Source organism: Andrographis paniculata, unplaced genomic scaffold, assembly GCF_009805555.1.
Source record: "Andrographis paniculata isolate CXL003 unplaced genomic scaffold, ASM980555v1 Contig71END, whole genome shotgun sequence".
Taxonomy (NCBI): Eukaryota; Viridiplantae; Streptophyta; class Magnoliopsida; order Lamiales; family Acanthaceae; genus Andrographis; species Andrographis paniculata.
Genome location: NW_026137608.1, coordinates 2,064,437 through 2,079,610, shown reverse-complemented (window position 1 = coordinate 2,079,610; position 15,174 = coordinate 2,064,437).

Sequence of the window (15,174 nt, the reverse complement as noted above, 5' to 3'; positions counted from 1 at the left end):
GCCGTAAAAGTCGGGATCATAGACTTGCCCCTCATATCAACACGAGTCCTTCTAGCACGCTTCTGTCCTCACTCACGCGCAGCCTGGGAGACTTCTCAATGAGTCACCAATACTCTAATTACTCTAGAGCAAGCACTTAACTCTAAAGTTTTTTCAGTAAAGTTTTCAAAAAGAAATATGCATATTGTTGAAATGAGTAGTCTATTTCATCCATGTAACCTATATTCAACCTCGGATGGCTTGACACCGGCTCATCCATGCAAGTTGGCCTAGGACCGTCCCAACTCCGGGGATATTATAAATAGTGCTAAAGTTCCGCGCAAATCAACGATAGAAATTTACAAGATCATGGAAACTGTTGGCATCACGTACGCTTGTAGATGTGGGCCACTCTTGGATGGTTGCAACCTTCACTGGATCTACACATACTCTATCATTTCCTACAATGAAACCCACGAAATTGCACCTTTTGACACAAATGTCACATTTTTTTAAGTTAGCATACAACTTCTCAGTCCGTAAAACCTCTAAAACTGCTTGTAAATGTTCAACATGTGCTTCAATAGAATTACTATGAACAAGTATGTCATCAAAGTATATTACCACAAACTTATTTATAAAAGTTCTTGAAACATGATTAATCAATCGCTTGAACGTGCTTGAGGCATTAGTAAGTCCAAATGGCATAACTAACCACTCATATAGACCAAAAGAAGTCTTTAAGGCATTTTCCCAGTCATCACCTTGATTCATCCAAACTTGGTGATAGCCACTTTTTAAATCAATTTTAAAAAAATTACAGAACCAAAAATTATCAAGCATAACATCTAATCTAGGAATAAGATGACGATACTTAACTTTTATAGTGTTGACGGCTTGGAAATCCACACATATTCGCCAACCTCTTTTTTTTTGCACCAATAGGACATGTACAACATAAGGAGTTAGGCTTTCACGAATTCAAACTTTACTCAATAGATCCTCCACCTACCTTCGTATTTCTTTTACCTCATCCGGGTTGGCTTGATAGGCTGGCCAATTTGGAATTGATGCTCCGGGACAAAATCAATTTGGTGCTCAATCCCACGAGTGGGTGGTAAACCATGAGGTACTTCATCAGGAAAAACATCATCATACGTCTGCAATAAGTTAGCAAAACTAGATGTAAGTTTTTAAGAGTCATTTATGGAAAAATAAGTAGGTTTAAAAAGTAATAACAAACGATGAACTCCTTGTTCTAAGCGTAAAGCTTCCTTCCTGCATATACAAAGATTAGGCCTCTCACTCTCGTGTTTAGAATTCCAGCTGGTTTCACCCTGAATCAGTACACTCGTGTTTGATTTTTGAGTAGAAAGAGTAGAGTATTTAAGAGTGGCTAGGGGTAGATGTATTTATTGGTGAAGATGAAGATTTGAGAGGTTGTGGGGTAGTTAGACTATGTGAGAGAGTAGATACACTTGCATGCAAAGTACCTTTTGTTGAGGGTGATTCTAAAGAAGACTCATATTGGACTCCTCTTATCTGGTTTATTCAACGACATAGTTCACCATTTTTTTGTTTTTTTTTTATTTTGGTTCTTTTTCTCTCTTGCTTCGGCAACAAACTGCGTATACAAGTATTTTTTATATTCATTTACTTCTCGAGGACTCAACGACGTTAGAACTATGGTACGTCCGGCATATGTGAAAGTATACTGATTACGGAGGCCATTATGTACAATTTCTTTGCCAAATTTTCATGGTCTTCCAACCAAAATATGACATGCTTGCATTGGAACTACATCTGATTTTACCTCATCCTTGTAACCTTGTAGCTCAATTCCCACCAACACTTGTTTGGTGACGTTGATTTCCTCACAATTATTAACCATTATAGTTTGTAAGGTCTCGGGTGCAAATTCATCCTCAAATTTAGTTTTTCACTGTGAAGTCACTAATGACATTAGTAAAACTACCACCGTCAATGATAAGATTACATACCTTAGTCGCGATCTTACACCTTCCATTAAATAAATTTTTGCATTGTTCGGTATCTTCAACCTCTTTTGGAAAGATGCTACGAGTTTAGAGAGTGATTAACGTCAAATTAGACTCCGTTTAAAGAGTGATTAATGTCAAATTAGACTCCGTTATAGATTCTCCAGCCTCTTGGTCGTAGGAATTCCCTCATTGACGTCTTCAGATTCTGATTCAAATTTGTACTCACCGGAGGTCGTAAAAATCATAGTACGTTTGTTTGGACATCGATTCGCAAAATGTCTTCGGCTTTGGCATTTGAAAATATAACACATCTCAGCTACGGATTGTGGTATTTTGGGTGTTTGTTGGCGGCTTAGGGCACATTGAATCAACTCCCTCTACCTATTTGCCTTCGTTCATATATTGTAAAAGCGGCACTTAGGCAACCCTACAATTTAAGAAGGTTTATATGGATTATCTTGCATCCGCTTTGGTTTAAGTTACTTCTCCAACTTTATGGTCAATTGTACCATCTCTTAGAGATCCACGTATTGGTACATCTCCACCGCATCAGCAATATCCTTTTGAAGGCCATTCGAAAATTTGGACATCGTTTGCTCCTGATCTTCACGGATATCAGCTTGTAAAAGAAGTGTTTCAAGCTCCTTAGAGTACTCCTCCACTGACCGGGAACCTTGTTGTATACTTTGCAATCTCTGCAGTACTTAACAATGGTAATGAGGGGGGACAAATCTCTTTCGCATAAGTGTACGAAGTTTGTTCCAAGTCCGCACTAGAGCCTCCCTATTTCCGTGGTGGTTGATGCGGTCCCACCAAGTAAGAGCATAATCTGAAAACTCCATTACTGCCACACAGAGCTTTTGTAAGTCAGTTAATTATTGAACATCAAAGATTATTTCTATCCTTCGTTCCCATTGCAAGAATGCCTCAAGGTCAGATTTTCCTTGAAATGGTGGCACTTGAAATTTGATCGAGTTGATAGCCTCATCTCCATCCCGTTTGTTATGGTTATTTCGATGCCTAGGTTGTTCCCAATTTTCTTCAAACTCTTTATCATCGGGCTCGTCAAGGTTGTATGGGGTGGGAGCCGGATGTTACGTCCTGGCCTCGAAAGCAATTGAAGATCATTTCGCCTCTGAGCTTCAAGTAACGGTCAAAAGTTCTCTTATAACTTTTGTTGATTCTCTTCCAGTTGATCCATCCTATCATTCATCAATTTCAATCCAGGATGGTGAAGAGTTTTAAACTCTTGTAGAATGGTATTGAGAAGGCCTTGTACATCAACTTGTTGAGAATTAGATCCTTCACCCCCTGCCATTAGAAATAGAAGGAAAAAAAAATGACCTCACAAGGACTCTCGTGTATCACTCCACACCTTATGTACCTATCCGTCTCACAAAAAGGACTTAATTCAAATCGATGAAATTCTCCAAAAGACAATAGCCAAAAAATCCAAAATAGTAGTGAAAGAAAAAAAAATATAAATTGATAATGGAAGTAGAAGAAGATAAGTATTCTGAATAGATTATTTATTTATTTATTTATTCGTTAAGGCTTTAACCCTCGTGTCCAAGATCTAAATAGATTTTTCATGTAAGCTCAAGTCATTCTCTAACTTCAGCTCATCAAGTTGGAGCACGTTTGTCTCATCAGCTACACATCGCCTCAACTGGGATACATGAAACACATCATGCATCTTGCCCAACTCACTAGGCAACTTCAATTGATATGCCAACTTTCCAATGTTCTCTACAATCATGTAAGGACCAATGTAACGAGAGCTCAACTACTCTTGAGTACTAAATCTTTTGATACCCTTTATAGGGGATACACGTAATAAAACATGGTCCCCAACCTCGAATACTCCGGTCCTAAGGCCCAGACCTGCATAATTTTTCTACCGACTTTGAGCTACACGAATTCTATCTTGGATTATACGGATATGTTGAGTGGTCTCTTCTACTAATTCGGGTCCCACTAGCACTCTATCACTCGGATCTTCCCAACACAGTGGGGTCCTGCAACGTCATTCCGTCCTAAAAATAAATGCCACATTTTTCATTTTAACATGTCCATTTTATTTGACATATTTTTATATTTGGTAAGGCTTATTAATTTAAAATATATTTAGCAAATATCAATCAATTTAATTAATTACATAATTCAGTATATAACAACAGACGCTATGTAGGATTTACTCGAAATTTTTTTGTTTCTATCTCTTTTTAATAAATAAATATTTTTGTTTTTATTTATAACTTCTTATCTCTTATAAAATTAATTTGTGTTAATTATAAATAATTAATTATATTTTTTATTTATTTTTATTTTATAAAAATTTTATTTTTTACAAAATTATATTCATATTATATATATTTTATTGAGATGAAATTTTTAAAAATTTTAAATATACTATATTTTAATTTTTTTAATAATATATATTAATTTTCATTTGAAAACCACCAACAATATTACTCATATAAAAATAATAATATTATAACTCACAATTTTTAACTTATTAAATTTAATTAACTTAAAAATTGTATCATAAATCAAATGAGTAATTGGGACGGAGGGAGTATAATATAATTCTATAAATATATTTTTAGATATTTTCTCTATTCGTCTCTAAAAGTTACATTTACCTTTTGTGTCATCATACTTAATATTAAAAATATTCTTATATTTATATAATTTTATTTATTTATTTATTTTTTTACAAATGTCCTTCTATTAGTATTATAAGACACTTATAGAAATATTTTTGTTATTTTCTCTTGATTTTGTACTACTTTTTTGTATAATAATTAATATTCAAATATCAAGACGCAAAAACTAAATGGGACACTTAGAGCCGAACGGATTTAATACTATATATTATAAATGAATATTTTTGAATTTAAAATTAATTTATTTTTTGTATTATATAAAATTTTATTAATGCATGATATATTGATATTATTTGTATTAATATATTTCAAAAATTAAAATTAATTTAGTTTTCTATCAAATATTTAATAAATATTTATCTCCTTATCATCAATTATATACTTTGTTATATAATATTTACAGATACATACATAATGCATGATATATTGATATGATATATTGATATTATTTGTATTAATATATTTCAAAAATTAAAATTAATTTAGTTTTCTATCAAATATTTAATAAATATTTATCGCCTTGTCATCAATTATATACTTTGTTATATAATATTTACAGATAAAAGATATATAAAAAAAAATCGAATTCAAAACCAAACTACCTAATATTCAAACTAGAACGACTGTACGGTTGTGTCAATCGAGACCAATTTAAATAATGAGTTTTATCATATATGTATCTTTAGACAGGCTTCTTGAGATTTTTTTTTTTTCTTTTAAATTTGAAATAATTAAAAAATTAGTATTTAATTTGAAAAACAAGAATATTCTTTCTGTTTTATTTATCATGTCTATATTTTTATTTGTCTTCTCACTTATTTTATCATTTATTTTTTTAGAAATTAAAAAAAAAATTATGCACTTTAATTCTATTTATAAAATTTTAATTTTATTTTATTTTTATTTTTATTATATCATATTTATTTTTTACTAATAAATTACTTATTAATTATACTTCTTCTAAATTCTTTCGTATGTAGAGTAAAACTGCCAAAATAGCTGGATAGAAGGAAGTATTTGATTTGAAATTTTTTTTATAATTAAATAATACCAAAGGAATAAAAGTTGGTTATATAAACGCCGGTTCCATTCTTATTGGGCTGATTTTGGTTTAACCAAGTAAAAGGCGAGACCAACAAAACAATTACAAGACAAAGTCCATAAAAATAAAATAAAAATAGGAATAAATATAATAAATAAATAAATAAATAAATGCTGGTAAATATTGCAATAAAGATTCCCGAAAATTGCAATAAATTAATGAGAGTAAAATGGTTAAAAAAAGAAGTGAAAGTGAAATAGACTAGTGAAGTGATGAGTCTGAAACACTCGAGTACAATACTACAATAGCTTCTGGGCGTCCGCTGCATGTGGCTAAATAAAATTATATATAATTAATTACTCTCTCCGTCTTATGTAATATGGGTGTATTACTGTAGCCACTGGAATTTAATTAAAGTATAATTAATAAGTAATTAAAAAGTGTATTAGTAAAAATAATTATAGATTAAGATTAAGATAAGTAAATAGTTTAATTAAAATTAAGAAAATTATAAAATTAAAATTTTAAAATGCGATTAAAGTGTATAATTATATTTTCAAAAACAGAAATAACAAGTTATGTGGGACGGACGAAAATAGAAAATATGGACAAATCATGCGGAGTGGATGAAGTAAAATTTTGGAGGGGGTGGTGGTGGTGGTGGTATTAATTAATAGTTTTTAATGGAGGGCAGTAAATTTATAGGAAATTGCGACAGAAAAATTAATTACAAATGGGGTTGCTTTAATTGAATGAATTGATATATCCCCCTAGCTAACTCTGCAGGAAAATTTTTAATGAATATTGGTGGATCGGAGGGCACCAATATAATTAAATTAAGTTTAATTTGATTAATAATTAATAAGAGTAACAGGTGACAACTGTGGGAACTTGAATGTTCTTCAATGTTCAATTTATATTTATGATAATTAATTAGATGCAGTAGTCGTGATGCAGTGCAGTACACTTAAGTAACAGCTCTACTTTTCGGATATATACACTTATATATATATATATATACAAGAATTCAATTAAGTTGTATATGCGTATGTATTAATGTTTTGATGTAATTTTCGGAAATGTTTCCAAACTTGGTCATTCGAGTTGAGTTTCATCCCTCTTAATATATCTTTCGTGGCTTTTCAACAAAAAAAAAATAAAAAAAAAAATTGGTTTTGATGGAGGGCCATTATTCTTTTACAATTTTATAATAATTTTGTGTTTGAATATTGATATAAATATATATATATACACACATATACATTGATAGACTAATTAATTAGTGAAATAATTCCTCAGGCACATGAGTTACTAATGAAGGAGGGAGTGTTGGAATTTAAATTTATAATCCTACTTTCATAAATTTGTGGTTATTATTCATCAATTTAATTGCATTCATACATCTTATTCCCAACAAACACACATATATATATATATATATATTAGTGACGTAGATATTTTGTAATATAAGAAAGTTATGTACATCTTGCCAAAAATACAATAAAACTCATTTACGAATATATACTCCCTCCGTCCCACAACAAGATACCATTTTTTATTTTTATTCGTCCTCAAACAAATATATCATTTCACAATTTAGTAATTGTACTACTACTAAGTAATATAATAAATATTTTTGCAACTTACAATATTAAACAAATGTCATTACTTTTATATTATACTATACTGATAGGAACATTTTTGTCTTTTTACTACAAACTAATATAATACTAATATTCAAAACTTAACATACAAAAAGACAAATGGTGCTCTTGTTATGAGATGGAGGTAGTATAAAATTTTTAAATTAGATATAATTATGTTAAGAATTTTATCAATATTTTTTGTTATTAAAATTTATTCATTTATATAAAAATGATTGATAATTTGCTTCAGAAAGAACAAACAAAAATTATTATAAACAATATTATTTATATATAATAGACAAAACCAAAACGTATCTACATATTTCAAACCATTATTTCATATTGTGGAGTTCAATTTATATATTACTTGCTACTTTGACATATCATTAAATATAAAATATCAAAAAAAATTAAAAATATAATAATTTTGTAATAATATGAAGCATAACATTACTTTTGTTAAGCCCATGTACGGCCCATTTGGAAGAGGCCCAAGATCACGCCTTGCTCGACAAGAGTTTGACCGTATTTAGTTTGGGTTCCAAGTGGCCGACTTGAAAGTGGATGCTCAGGCAACCAAACAATAAGCATAGACACGAGTAACCGAAAGAAAATGGATTATGAAACTAGATACTGTGACTGGTGGCCAAAAATTATAGTTTTATCGTATCAATTGAGGAGATAAGCAAATAAATGGGTGTCTGATAGAAGCCGTTACAACTACCATGAGTTCGAAAGTCACGACGTGAAGAATTATCTGCAGTAAAGTACACGATCAAGGTAATCGAACGTGAACGGTTAAGGACGCTTTTTGGAGGCTCCTATTAAAGTTGCTCTCACAATGGCAATCACATCTTCAACCACTTAAGATTTCAAAAGAAATTTAACGAGGGATCACCGCTTTACCATTTTTTGCACATTTCAATTAGCTTATTATTATAATTAGGTCTGGTACTTAGAGAACTATTATCCCAAGCCCAAAATATCGAATTCGAAGCTACTTTTGGATTTTACTTTTAATTTTGTTGAAGAAATTCTATTTCAACAAATTTGGCGATTACGGTGGGAGTCGAGGCAAAATTGTTGACCTTATGTCCAACGAAGATTTATCTGTCTCCGATCCGGCTGATTCGTTAAGAAAGGTCACATGGCAAGTTCTCAATTCCAAACTTCCAGCAGGACCGTAGGAGTTATGACCTAAGTAGCCTCATTAACATACCCGCTCCGGGAGCAGTAGGCCAACTACCAACCGAATTTGTAGCGTATGTTCAGCTATTGAACAATCAGTAGATGACAACCATGCAGGCGTTGTTGCAGGATCAACAAAATTTAATGCAAAATATGGTTGATCAAGATTTTTCAAGGGTCACCTTGCAGCCTATTACAATGCCACCGGGAATGTCACCTTTCCGACTTCAATCAAGTTTTGCTAGTCCATCATATGTGGATAGTATCATTCAAAGTGCTACTACCCCAAATAGGATAGATAGAGGAAAAATTCCTCACATATCCCAAAAACATCCCATTGAGAACAAGATCTGATTTTGACCCTCCGATTTATTCACGAGAAAAGCGACCAGGAGGATAGGTCTACAATCCATTCCCCTTTCCTGATCACCCACCATTAAGGGTTGATCGTGAAGAGGTAGCCTACGTTTTGAGGGTGCATTTCATAATGAACCCTCATATCGAAAATCGGCTAACCTATCAAAGGCCGTTCCCGGAGACGATTGTCAATAAGCATCCTCTCCTAAGGAACTGCCGACCCCTAGTTTCTATACATATTTTAAGAGGATGCTATTTCGACTATCGAGTATGGCGGAAGGTTCACAGCCCAATTAGGAGAACTTGGAAATAATCCTTACTTCAAGCTCCAAATTTTCGATTTTTTGTTAATAAAAATGGCATTCTCATGGTTTGTCAATCTTCCACCAGGGCAATTTCAGACATGGAAGGGTCTGAATAGGGATGTCAACGGAGCGGGTATTGCAGGCCCCGAAACCCGCCTCGCTAGAAAATATTAGGATCCAAGACCCGTCCTACCCCGCTTCAATCCGGCCCCAGGACCCATCCCGCCCCGAACAAATCTGTTTTTTTTTTTAAAAAAAAAATAATAATATATTATTTTTAAAATAATTTAATGCTAAAAAATAAAAAGTATGCATCAAAAGACCAAAAAATTCTAATTCTAAAAATTAAAACAATCAAATATTGACAACAGTTCGCAATGATGACGGTCAGTAGTAGTCCCCTATTATAAATAGAATTGTAGGAAAAATAAATGCGAATACAAATTTGATTTAAAATTAAGGTTCTATTTTATATTTAAATTTTTTTAAATAAATAAGTACTATAATTTATATTGTATAAAAATATAAATAAATTCTAATAATTATTAAATATCCGGGTCCGGGGAGAGGTGAGTTTTAAGTAAAATCCGTAACCCGCCACGAACCCGCTCCATTAAGACTGGGTCAGGGGCGGGTCTGGGGCTAACCCGCCGTATTTGGCATCCCTAGGTCTAAAGGCTGCTGTCCACACACGTTTCTTTAATCCAATTCCAACAGTGTCCCTTACTGACCTTCTAGAGACTAGAAAGATGCCAGAAGAGAACGCTCCCCAATTCATTGAGTGAATTCGGCTTATGAAGGGTGTTGTTTGATTGCTATCGATGAAGGGGAGATGACCAACCTTGTGGTCCGAAACAAGTACGCGCGACTAAGAGAAACCCTTAAAACTCATGATATTGAGAATATAGCACAATTAGCCTATAAGGCAAGTCGATTATAATTAATTTTTAGAGAAAATGATCAGAACTTTAGAAGAGAAAAGATATAACAGATAGAAAGTGTGGAGTCTAAAATGCATCCTCTAATTCCGAAAGGGTCAGTTGAGATAGAAGAGATGACAACTAAAATTATAAAAGAAAAATCCTATGTTTGCACTAAGCTTAAACCTACTCCTGGGATGAAAGTTAACAAAGGCCAACTAATATTTGATGTATCCAAAGCAAATGAGATCCTCGATATATTTTTTGCAGATGGGCAAATTCGGATACCTAGGGGCAATGACTCGCAACCAAGGAAGATATCAAGGGAATACCTTATTGTAAATGGCACAATTTGTTTATACATGGCATGGGTCAGTGTACTAATTTTCAGGAAAGATGTACAGAAAACCATAAGAAAAGGATGACCGAAATATGTTACCCTAGGAGTGGAACAAAAACCTTTCCCGAAGGTTTATGGTTTCGGTTATAGGTGCTAGAAAAAAATTCAAGGATCGGAAGGTCGCGGCTCAGAGGATCTAAAAGAATGAAGAACTCAGATCATGAGAAGTTGAAGTGGCCGAAAATTGGGGACCAACTAGATGGATCATACGAAATAGAAGTAAAAAAGATTCTAGTGCAAAGACAATTGATGCGCAAACCACACCACACCACGAGCCCTACAGGATACGAAAAATGCTAAAAAGAGAAAGATTTAGAAATCCTAAACCAAATTGGAGGTTTTAGTTGATACTCACACTAACCAAAGATCGGTCAAGAGAGTGATGGAGGTAAAGTTGCGAGTCTGGGAGCCTTAAAAGAAAAAGCCAAATGTTTCTGATGCGAGCTTTACCAACATACTAATTTTGACCTGAATGACGCAGAATAAAAATAAATTCAGGAAGCCAGTTTCGGTTTCTTTACACCATCCGAAATGGAAACACAGATGAAGATGCAAAGGAAACCAATTGAGGGTGGGCTCCTGCATACTCTTCGGTCCCCCTTTTAGGTTAGGATGACAATAATGCATTTGATTAAAAAGAAGCCTCTTTGGGCCAAATTTACAGATAAAGTTATAGGTGAATTAGAGTGGGCATCATTTTCCGTCCCAGACTTGGAGTCGGAGTCCACCTCCAATGGTGTTCGTCCCTATCAATGAGAAGACAATTTCACATTTGAATCCATTTTATATGTGTTCATATAGAAAATGGAGCATTTTCAATGTCATGTCATTGAAAACACTCAAAAAGCTAAGCAAGGGTGTGTCCGATTTGACTTCAATAGACATTGAGATGACCAAATTTATTGGGCAAGCGACCAAGCCAGAAGGAATGATGGTTGCACCAATCGAGGTAGGGTTGAAGACTATCACAACGGTTTTCTTTATTGAAGATGTAGATACAACATACTCAGTGTTGTTGGGTAGAGACTGGATCCATGCGTAGCAGTGCGTACATTCCTCGTTTCATCAACAATTAATATTTTGGGAAGCTAATCAAGTGTTCAAAATAGAGGCTAATACTAATCCTTTCTATTTCTTGGATGCAATAATTGAATCTGTGTTGTATTCAAGTCACAGTCCCCTAATTTCACAAAAAAATTGGTAAATAAATACCTATGGCGGAGCTACAAGATCACCAATCAAGGATACTTGTTCTTTTAGAACATAACCGAAACTATTTATGTTTGACTCTTAGCGAAACTGTCACTAATATAATCATATTATTATGGTTGATACAAGTAATGATAAGTGTAGTGATGTAATTAGTAGATACTATTTTAATCGGTTATTATATAGATGACGGGGATCGGACTTGACGCACAAATTTTTAGTGAGGGTCCATTCAGATGGTCTGACCTTTTGGAAAAAATAGAACTGTCTTTCTCAGTTTAAAATCCAATGGTGGAGTATAATTTAGGGACTAAACAAACTCCAAAAAAAAAAAAAAAAATCGTATCAATGGGCTCTTATCAACGGACCAGCTGCAAGAGATGAAGTCCTAATTCAAATATATGTTGATTCTTTGGCGTGAGATTATTCAGAAATTTCTAGTTTAGATTGAAATCTAGTCGAGCAACTCCTAACCATCAAGGCAGGATTCAAGCCTTACAACTAAGCACCAAGACGTGTTAGCACCGAATTAATGCCGCAAATTAAGGAAATATTTGAGAAAATTTTAAAGGTAGGCTTTATTTGGCCCTGGAGGTATGCCGAGTGGTTAGCTAATATTCTCCCAGTAACAAAGAAGAATGATGAAATAAAGATTTGTATTGATTTTAAAGATTTAAATTTGGCTACCCCAAAATATGAATAAGCCATGCGTATGGCAAACATGTTGATTGATTCGGTTGTTAGACACTAAATTTTGAGCCCCGTGGGCGGATATGCTGGGTACAATGACATCTTCCTGGCTGAAAAATATGTCTACAAAACAACATTCAGATGCCCGGGAGCACTTGGAATTTATGCGTGAATTATCATGCCTTTCGGATTGAAAAATGCAGGGGCCACTTATCAAAGAGCTATGAACGTCATCTTCCATGATCTCATCGGGCATTCCATAAGGTCTACATCGATGGTGTGATTGTGAATTTGGTTGGTTTTGAGGAATATTTTACCAACTTTTTGGGGTTTTGGTGAAAAGGGCATCGAGATTGATAAAAATAAGGCAAATACTATTTTGGATATTCGGCCACCAAGAATCACTAAGGAAATTCAAAGTATCTTAAGAAAAATCAATTACCTAAGAAGGTTTGTTGTGAATGCAGTAGGGGAAATGAAATCTATTACCAAGTTATTGAAAACAAAGTCTTCAAATGTCGTTTGGGCTAGGGAGCAATAGTAGATGTTGAATTCGATCAAGCGAGCACTAGCTAAACGACCGGTTTCAATACCACTATGAAGAGACCGACCATTGAAACTTTATTTGGCACATATGCATAATGTTATTAGCTGCCTTTCAGCACACAATTAAGATGGTAGAGAAAGGGTTTTCTACTATCTCAACAAAACGTTGGTAGGGCCAGAGTTGATTATACCGCACCCCGAGAAGATATGTTACTCGTTCGTGTATGCGTGCAAGAAGCTGGAGAATTACATTCTGCCTAAAAAAAAAACGGAGGTAATAGCCAAGGTCGATTTGGTTAAATTAATTTTACACCGACCTAACATACAGAGAATACTAATGAAGTGGGTAGTTAAGTTAGCTCTATTTTCACTAATGTATAGACTGATCAAGGCGATCAAAGGCCAGGTGGTGGCTTATTTCTTAGCCGAATTCACAGGGTCAAACCGAGAAAAAGACGGTTAGGAGACCTATGTTGGGACACGAATGATAACACTAATTTTGGACGTATTCAAAGCAATTTCTATAAGCATTTCTTGCGATTCTAGACTGAAATTGTTATAATTTGTGCCAAAGTTATCTAGTAAATGTGTGTTGTGCCTTTCTAGTGCGAATTGATAGGCCTCGGTAATTTTAAGTATTTCATATGCGAAAACAGACAAATTATGCGTTTTGGCAAGGATGCGGACGAAATAATTGAGCCACATGCCATATGGCTCATCACATTACAATTTGGAGATAAGAAAGAATGCAAGGTCAGTTGTATGAGATAAGGGGACTAAATTGACCAGGATCTTAGTCTCAATCCATATCAAAAGACATATTGGCCATTGATTACAAATTAGCATCTGCAGGATTGGACGATGGGGAGTTAATTCGCCAGTTGTCAATAGCAAACAACATCTTCTACAAGTTGGGTCAGCACTTATAAATAAGGAGTAAACCTGAGCTCATTTATCGAGATTTCACATTCTGAAACTCATATTTTTTTGGAAAAAGAGCTCAAGCTGTAAGGAACTCTAAATGCTAGATGCGGATGGTTGGTAGCACTTGTGACAAGATTCACGTGCTTGCGACCCTTTCCATTTAAATTCCACAATTAGATAAATTTACAAGCTTTCTGTTTGTTTGGGGGTTTGGATTTTGAGTTGAGATTTGAATAGTAAAAATCTTAAATTTGAATAGTTGTATGATGTGATATAAATGGATGTTGATGTAATGTTTTGAATATAAAATTGATTTTTAATATAATATAAAAATAAAAAATGTGTGTTTAATTTGATTTTTTTTAGGAAAAAAATTGGATGAATATTGTATTTGAGGGAAAATCCCCCAAACAAAGTATTATGAATGTTTAAATTCCAGTAGTGCTTAAGTAATAAAATATTATATTTCTTCGTTGCAGTCTCACTTATGAATGACATAAACTTGAGAGTTCGTGAAGTACTTTAAGACAATGGGATTGAAAAACACATATACATCACTTAATTGAATCTAGTTAAATGAATCCGAAAGAAAATCACGATATTAGCTAGACCCAAAATGTTCGCGAATCGAAGCCGAAGACGGATCAAGGCTTAAAGTAGCCCTTCACATGCAATTTGACTTAGAAAATATAATTAAAAAAATGTAGGTGATAAGCTAATTAATTGATTTATCATTCGTGAGTGTCAAAGAAAATGGCTCGCATGAGTAAAGTACGCATCTAGGAATATATAATATATATGTATGTTATTCACTCACAATAGCCAATAATTTAATACAGAATATTATTTTTTTATATTAACGACATAAATTTTTATAACTAACATAAAAAAATTCATTCATCCCAAAAACCAAAGTGGACACACCCTCTATTTAAATAATAGTTTAATATGATTTTTATGAGTAAAAAATAGTGTAATTAATTTTATAAAATGATTGTAAAATTTCATAGGGGATGTTAACTTAATGGTTTTTTTTTTCTTTATTATCTATAAATTTTTGTTAAACAGTGAGTTAAATGTGATGTCTAGTGATATGAAATAATATATTTTTATAAAGTACAATAATTATTGCATATTTAAAAAAATAAATTAATTAATTAAAATAAATCTTGAAATTATCAAAAAAGTAAATAAACAATAGTAAATAAATTGTAAAGAAAATTTTAAAAATAACATACCAAAACATATTAGTTTGCATTGAGAATATATATTTTCATCAAGTAGTAAAAAAAAAAAAAA